This window comes from Grammomys surdaster, unplaced genomic scaffold (genome assembly GCF_004785775.1).
Source record: "Grammomys surdaster isolate TR1022 unplaced genomic scaffold, NIH_TR_1.0 126313, whole genome shotgun sequence".
Taxonomy (NCBI): domain Eukaryota; kingdom Metazoa; phylum Chordata; class Mammalia; order Rodentia; family Muridae; genus Grammomys; species Grammomys surdaster.
This window is the reverse complement of record NW_021621113.1, coordinates 3,360,539-3,368,405: the sequence shown is the minus strand read 5'-3', so window position 1 is coordinate 3,368,405 and position 7,867 is coordinate 3,360,539. Positions and strand designations below refer to the sequence as shown.

General features: G+C 45.1%; 1 non-coding gene across 1 annotated transcript; it reads left to right on the top strand.

The window, feature by feature from the left end:
* The first annotated feature begins 7,808 nt into the window (after window positions 1-7,808).
* On the top strand, window positions 7,809-7,867 carry LOC114614380. Its single transcript, XR_003710303.1, has one exon. It is a non-coding gene; the product is annotated as a U7 small nuclear RNA (small nuclear RNA).

The following is a 7,867-nucleotide window of genomic DNA, read 5'->3' as shown; positions in this document are numbered from 1 at the left end:
TACCTCCACACGTGAGAAGGAAGAGGACAGGCCCATGAGAACTGGGGACACCAAGCCAAAGCATGGTTGACTTGGATGGAGAAAGGGCCGTCTGTAGGCTGCTGTAAGAACACAGCTCTGCACGTCTGTCACTGTGTGTGTGTGTGTGTGTGTGTGTGTGTGTGTGTGTGAGAGAGAGAGAGAGAGAGAGAGAGAGAGAGAGGGAGGTACTTATTATTTTATTGCGGTAGTGTGCAAGGGTGCATACATGTACACATACCTGTGCACATGCATACACATGAGGGTCTGTGTAAAGCAGAGGCCAGGTGTCTCTCTTTGATTGCTCTCTGCATTTATTTGTTTTTAATTTATCTTTATTATTTTGTATCTATGAGTGTCTTGCTTGCCTTATGTCCATGTACTAGCTGAACACCTGGTGTCCTCCAAGGCCAGAAGGGAGAGTCAGCGTCAGATTCCCTGGGACTGGAACGACAGGCGCTGCTTCAGACACTGCAGGGAGACTTTGTATGTGAGGTCGGGCTCTAATTCTCTTGTGTCTCCTGATTTCTCACCAGTCTGCTCTGAGCGTTTGCTCGTAATTTTAGTTAAAGTGATAACTAGTTAAAAAAAAAAAGATTGAAAATGAATGAGGAAAAAAAACCCACAATACATGTTTCTCAAAAGAAAATAAACAGAAAATCATCAAGTAGAAGCAAAAATGTTCAAGGGGCTGGAGAGATGGCTCAGCAGTTACAGGTGCTGACTGCTCTTCCAGTGGATGCAAGTTCTGTTCCCAGCACCCACATGGTGACTCAAAACCATCTGTAACTCCAGTTCCAGGATGCCCTCTTCTGGTCTCCAAAGGCACTGCATGAATGAAGTACAAAGACATACATGTAGGCAAAACAATTACACACATAAAAGAAAAATAAGTAAAATCTTTAAAAAATTTTTTATTTAAAAATCATTCACAACTACTAAACGCCAGGAAAGTCTGAGTTAAAACTACAGTGAGAAATCAACTCACACCCATTAGAGGAGTGAATGGAAATTTAAGGGTTCTTTGGAAAGTCAATTGTGTTGGATGGTATTTTGCTGGGGCAATCACTGAAGTGGTCACAGGTGAAAGGCTAAGGCAGACTCACGAAGGAACATTTGGCTGAAGCAGACACAGGAGAGAGGATGCTCTGCTAAAGCAAGCATGTGAAAGGACACGTGATGAAGGACTCTTTGTTAACAACCCGAATGTATTGGTCTGCCTTGCATTGCATAGTAGAGTTGCATTTGTCAGAGCTCCATTGAGAGAAACGCACCAAAAATCTTCTGGTGGTGTGCTGCGGCTTCTTGCTGCTTTCACAGACTCGGGCTGATTGGCAGAGTGATATGAGCTAAGACAGAGACATGAGCTAAGGCGAGACATACGCTCAGGCAAGACCCATGGAGGACACATGCTGTTTGGAAGGAGTATAAAAAGGACTTGACGGACAGTGATGGAGGCCGAGCCTGGCTTGCTTATAGAGCTAGCTGTGCAACATTTGTGGGTCTCACGTCTTCACTGATCTTCTCTTCACTGAGAGAGGCACAGCTGAGAACTTTTCCTGGCATTCTTATTGGTTCTGGTCCCTCCTGCTGACTTGTGCCAAGGCTGAGGCATGGCTGTCTCTCTACTAGGTAGTGCCACCGCTGCTGATTCCTGTTTGCTATTCCAACTTCGCAGAACTGGACTGCTGGTGTATCCGTGAAGTGTTTGCGAGTGGACTGAGCTACTACTGCTGATCTGTGAACTGAACTGCCGATTTCCAGACAACACACATGGGAGTTGCTCCAAAGAACCTTTCTAAACAGGTCCACTTCTCCCAGATCCTTTCTTTTCCACTACCTCTGGTGGGTTACAAGGGAGGTTAAAGCGTTTAAGAACCATCATTAAAAATAAGGATCGAAATAATTAAAGTTACAGAGGGGCCGTTATTAAAAACCGAAAAGAAGGCAAGTACACCTGAGGGCGGGCATGTGGGAAGGGGGCTCTTACATGAAGTGTCACTGGGGATATGATAGCATTGTAACAAGCAACGTGGGAGTTCTCAAAACAGTACAAACAGAACTGCGGTGTGACCCTACAATCCCATGTCTGGCTCCGTCCAAAGGAAACGACATCGATATGCTGAGGGGCGGCTGCTCTCCCATGCTCATCCCTGTGTTCTTCACAATGACAAAGACACAGGAATGATCCTACCTATGAATGGGTGGTGTGTGCCTGTTAGAGTGTGCGGTGGAATGTCACTCATCCACAGAAAAGATCACAGCTCACTCGTGTGCAGCATACACAAGTGAAGTAAGCCAGAAAAACTCTGCAGGGCATCACTTATGTATAGAAACCAAAAACTCAAATCAGAGACACTGGGTCCCGTGGCCAGGGGCTGAGAGGCGGGGGTGTGGGGTGGGCATGGGGGCAGAGGCTGGGGAAAGGGCCCAGGTTTCCAGTTCTGTGGGATGAGTAGGCTCTGGAGACCTAGCGTGCTGCAGGGAATGATGGTGATAGTGATGATTATGTATTTGAAATTTGCTGAGAGCAGTCTTAAAGATTTTTACCAATCTCCCTGCCCCGTTTCCTCCAGTTTCCAAACTTTCACTGTGGAATTAGCTGGGAAGTTCACAAAACTCACAAGAATGGTATAAGGCTCGAGGGTTTATGTAAGCAGTAAGTTACTGCTGGAGAGAGTAGCCACTGCAGTGGAATTGCCTGCAAGCTGGGCAGAGAGTTCCTGTGATGCAGCTTTTGTGATTCGTCATCACATCATAGCGAGGTCCTCAGTGAAGCCGCTGTCCCAGGCACTTACAGGCCTGTAAGTAACCCCCATCCCCGTGTCTGTAAGGAGGCCCAGTGGACTCACTGAATCACCAGGTGTCTTAGTTAGGATTCTCATTTGCTGTGAAGAGACACCACAACCACAGCAACTCTTATAAAGGAAACCATTTAATAGTGGCTGGTTTACAGTCCCAGAGGTTTAGTTTATTATCATCATGACAGGAAGCATGGCAGTGTGCAGGCGGACGTGGTTAGGAGAAGGAGCCGTGAGTTCTACATCTTGATCTGCAGGTAGCAGCAGGAGACTGTGTGCCACACTGGGCATAGCTTGAGCATAGAAGACCTCAAAGCCCACCTCTACAGTGACATACTTCCTCCAACAAAACCACGCCTAGTCCAACAAGGCCACAGCTTTTAATAATGCCACTCCCTATGGGCCAAACATTCAAACACGAGTCTATGTGGGCCTTTCCTATTCAATCAACCACGTGTCAAGCTAGACCAGGGCAGAATCATTTGGTGTCATCAGTTCTTTATCTGGAGTAGACAGATGGTGTTCACATCCACCTGGGAGAAGACGTGCAATGCAGACAGACAGACAGACAGACACACAGACACACAGACACACACACACATGCACACATGTATGCATGCATGCACACAAAAACAAAAAGCCAGGTATTGGTGGCACATATCTTTAATCCCAGCACTTGAGAGTCAGAGGAAGGCAGATCTATGATTTTGAGGCCAGCCTGGTCTACAGAGAGTTCCAGGATAGCCAGGGCTACACAGAGAAACCCTGTCTCAAAAAACCAACACCTGCCTACAAAACAAAACAAAACAAAACAAAACAAAACAAAACAAAACAAAACAAAATAAAACAGAAACATACTTACCGAGAGTACACATGTTGTGCAGTGCTACATTCATGGTCTCCTTATCCTCGTGTTGTCCACAGGCTCTTGCTTGGATGTGCCGGACAGATCCTCTTTCTCAGCTATGTTGGCATTTAAAAGGCAGAATCTGGGTCACTGAGCTCCTATGAAGGGAGGAGTCTGTTCTAACCGTGCCTCTGGGTCTAGCTCCCTTAGCGACCACCGCCTCAGATACTGCAGGGTCTTAATGAAGCAAATTATATAAAACTTGCAGTTCTAGGCTTTGGCAACTTTCCTCTGCTGGGATCCATGCGGTCACCGCCCCAGGGAACTGCCTTCAGAAGAGGAGGGGTGGTGAGGTGGGGCAGGGAGGGAACGGCTGTCATTTTCAGCTCTTTACAAAGTTGCAGCATGACTCTTAGGGAGTCAGAAGCAGCTCATCCACCCAGGGAGAAGATTAATTGTGCTGACAGGGAGGCGTGACATGATCCGTGGGCCAGAGGTTCACGAGGCCTGTAAATCTTCCCCAGTGACCCCATTAAATATCTTGTGGTGCTGCCAACCAAGTTAACTCTGATTTCAAATGAGCCCAAGGGCCTGATATGACAGTTTGTAAAAAAAAAAAAAAATTCTGTTTAACTTTCTGCATGTCTGTGTGTGGTGTATACATATCTATGTCTTTACGTGTGGGTGCAGAACCACACATAGAAGCCAGACATCAGGTCTTCCCTACAGCTCTCCACTGTACTTTTTGAGCCAGGATTTCTTACTGAGCCTGGTGCTCAGCAATTCAACAAAGCTAGCCTGCCAGTGAGTCTCAGGTCCTTGTGTCCCCGCCTTCCCAGAGCTGAAATTAGAGGCATGTAACGGGGTGCTATACTCTTTAGGTACTGAGGATCCCGATCAGGTCTCTATGTCCCTGTGACAATACTTCACTGACAGTAATCTTCCTAGTATTCAGCTCACTGACTATATAATCTGTGCCCCATTGAATATATCACTGTACCACTTACAAGATAAAAGACCCAGAATATTCTAGTACCTCAAAAGGCTCCCGGGTGTCCCCTCTTAGTCAGTTTGGCCTTACCCAGCAGTAACGATCTTTCTGACTTCAATCAGGATAGAGCTGGCTTGGTTTTGAATTCTTATTAAAATGACCATACGTGCTAGCCACGGTAGCAGCAAAACCTTAGCTACCCTGGAAGCTAAGGCAGGAAGACTGAGCACTCAAGGCCAGTTTGGCCAATTTAGTAAGACTTTGGCTCTCTGGTTGTTCTGAAATTCCCTGTGTAGCCTATGCTGGCCTCAACTCACAAGGACCTGCCTTCCTCTGCTCCCCGAGTGCTGGGATTAAAGGCATGTGCCCCTATGCCCGGCTCAAAATAAAACAATTTTAAATGAAGGACTGTTAGTGTAAGCCAGTGGTAGATGGCTTACCTAGCATGCGAAAAAGAGAGGGAATCATAAAGTATCATTCAAAGTATGTGAGTATAGCAGATAGTAGCAGAAATAGAAGTAGAGGTAGCGGCAGCGGCAGCAGCAGTGGTAGTAATAATTGTAGCATTGAGCCTGGCTTCTTTGGCTCAAAATTGTGTTCAACGTTTGCTTACGCTTAGCACTAGCGTGGTCTTTTTCATTTCCGTATACTAGCCCATTAAATAGACTACACTTTGTAAATTCCCCTGCATTCTACACGTGCTCATAGTTTTCTATCTCTATCTATAGATACCTATTGATACAGATATTAAGAATGAGATGATATCTAGAGACTTGGCTGAGTGATTAAGAGCACTGGTTGCTTTTACAGAGGACCCAGGTTCACTTCCCAGCACTTTGGTGAGAAGAAAAAGATGAACAAGGAGAAGACACCTGTGGACAAAGCAAGCCCTGAACACAGAACGTGGCAGAGGGATAGGCACAGTCAGAGAGAGGCCAACTTTCTGCACGGGGAAATAGGACAAGACCCAGCATGTAAAACATGCAAGCAAATTGGAAAGACTTTAATTTTAGACACAAAGTATCTGAGAAGATAATGCAACATAGGTACCCAGTAAAAAACCCAGGCCCAGGAGCTCGAGGAGACGGCACCGGTGGTAAATGTACATGCCTGCAGTCACGAGCAGGCGAGAAAAACAGAAACAAAACAAGACAAAGCCAAAACACACACACACACACACACACACACACAAACCAAAACAAACAAAAACAAAACACACAAAGTCCCACCTCTAACCAAGAAGCTATATGCAGTGGATGCCTGCCTAGAGCGGGAAATCAGTCTTCTTCAACGGAATACCAACCACACAACAGGCCAGGCTCCATGCCCAGGAGTAGTTGGCCAACACAAAACAGATTCCATGGTTTTTTTTGTGTGTTTTTTTTTGTTGTTGTCGTTTTATAGTTTGGTGTTTTTTGTCTTTGTTTTCTCAAGTTTGTTTTGTTTGTTTGATTTTTGAGAGGGGAGAGAGAGAACATGAAGTTGGGTGGATAGGGAAGTTGAGAGGATCTGGGAGGACTTGGAAGAAGGGAAAGAATATGTCCTTTTTTTTTTTTTTTTTTTTTTGAGACAGGGTTTCTCTGTGTAGCCCTGGCTATCCTAGAACTCACTCTGTAGACCAGGCTGGCCTCGAACTCAGAAATCTGCCTGCCTCTGCCTCTCAAGTGCTGGGATTAAAGGCATGTGGCACCACTGCCAGGCAAGAATATGTTCAAAATATATTGTATGAAAAAATTTTATTATAAAATGTAATAAAAAATAGTTGGACAAGGTGGTACATATCTTTAATCCCCGCACTTGAGGCAGAGGCAGAGGTAGGCAGATCTCTGTGAGTTTGAGCCCATCCTGGCCTACAGAGCTAATTACAGAAAATTTTGGGCTACACAGAGAAATCTTATTCAAAAAACTAACTAACCAACTTACTAACTAACTAACTAATAGGATAAAGACTGGGCTTAGTGATAGGTGTCTGTAATCTCGGTGCTGCAAAAACAGAGACAGGTAGACTTACGTGGTTCACTGGCCAGCCAGTCTAGTTAACCAACAAATTCCAGATCAAAGAGAGACTCCTAAAAATAAAATTAAGGATTCAGATTAGCTCACTGCATCCACATCTGTCTTTCTGGAGCCACAGTGGGTCAGGCGTGGGGCTCCACAGATTCTCCAGGCAGGGCAAGGTGACAGCTGTCCTGCTCCATGCTGACAATGTCACTGAACATTGTTCAGGGGACTCAGGTGGAGCCTCTTGTTTACTGCCTGTCCAGGCACTGAGTTAGTAGGTGCTAATGTTGTGTTGCCAACATTCCTGCATGTCTGAGGAAAGGACAGCTTAACATGGTTCCTGCCCCTGGAGCAGAGCCAGCAGGGTGTGGGCCTCCATGAATGTTGACAGTTGCTGTAGGCATAAGGTTTGTTTGTATAATAATGTATATATTTTACTTTATGTCCCTCATTTGGGGGAATGTGCTTTCTGCCAAAGTTAACAGATTGATAATCAGAGGTAGCATGATCCTAGGAAGCAAGAATGTGTCTCTGTGATGATGAGACCTTCAGGGCAGCCCTTAAGGCTGTGGGGAAGAACTCTGAAAACATGAGTTCAAAGGGATATAAATCAGTGTAGGAGCTTTGCAAAATCTCAACTATGCAAAGTATACAGATGCAACATGAATTGTCTGAGGGGCTTCATAGACCTGAAAGAACAAAGACAGCGGTACTAAAGAGTCAGCTTGTCAGAAAGATTAAGAAAGGTGATAAAGAGATTTCAGGAGTGGTGATCTCATGGCAATATCCTACCCACCAAAGCTTATAGTTTGTGTTTACAAAGGCAGGCAGACTTCTGAGTTCAAGGTCAGCCTGGAACAGAGTAAATTTAGGTACAGATATGGTAGGAATGGTGATTTTAGGGTGAGAGCCCACACAGCTAAGCTTATTGTGTTTACAAAGGCAGGCAGATATCTGAGTTCATTTGCTATGTTTAAAAAAAAAAGTACTTTCTGTCCTTTTCTAAGAACCAAGGGGCTAAGGTCATAAAATTTTGATTCATGGGATAATCAAAAGGGAACCTAGGGTAAATGACTGAATTAATATTTAAATAAAAGACTGGGCTTTGGTCTGCCAGAGAGAGCTACCTAAAGAGAGCTACCTAGAGAGCCAATACAGTTCTTTTAGACTTTTTCTAGCAGGTTTTCTGATTTTGGTCAGAAAACCCGT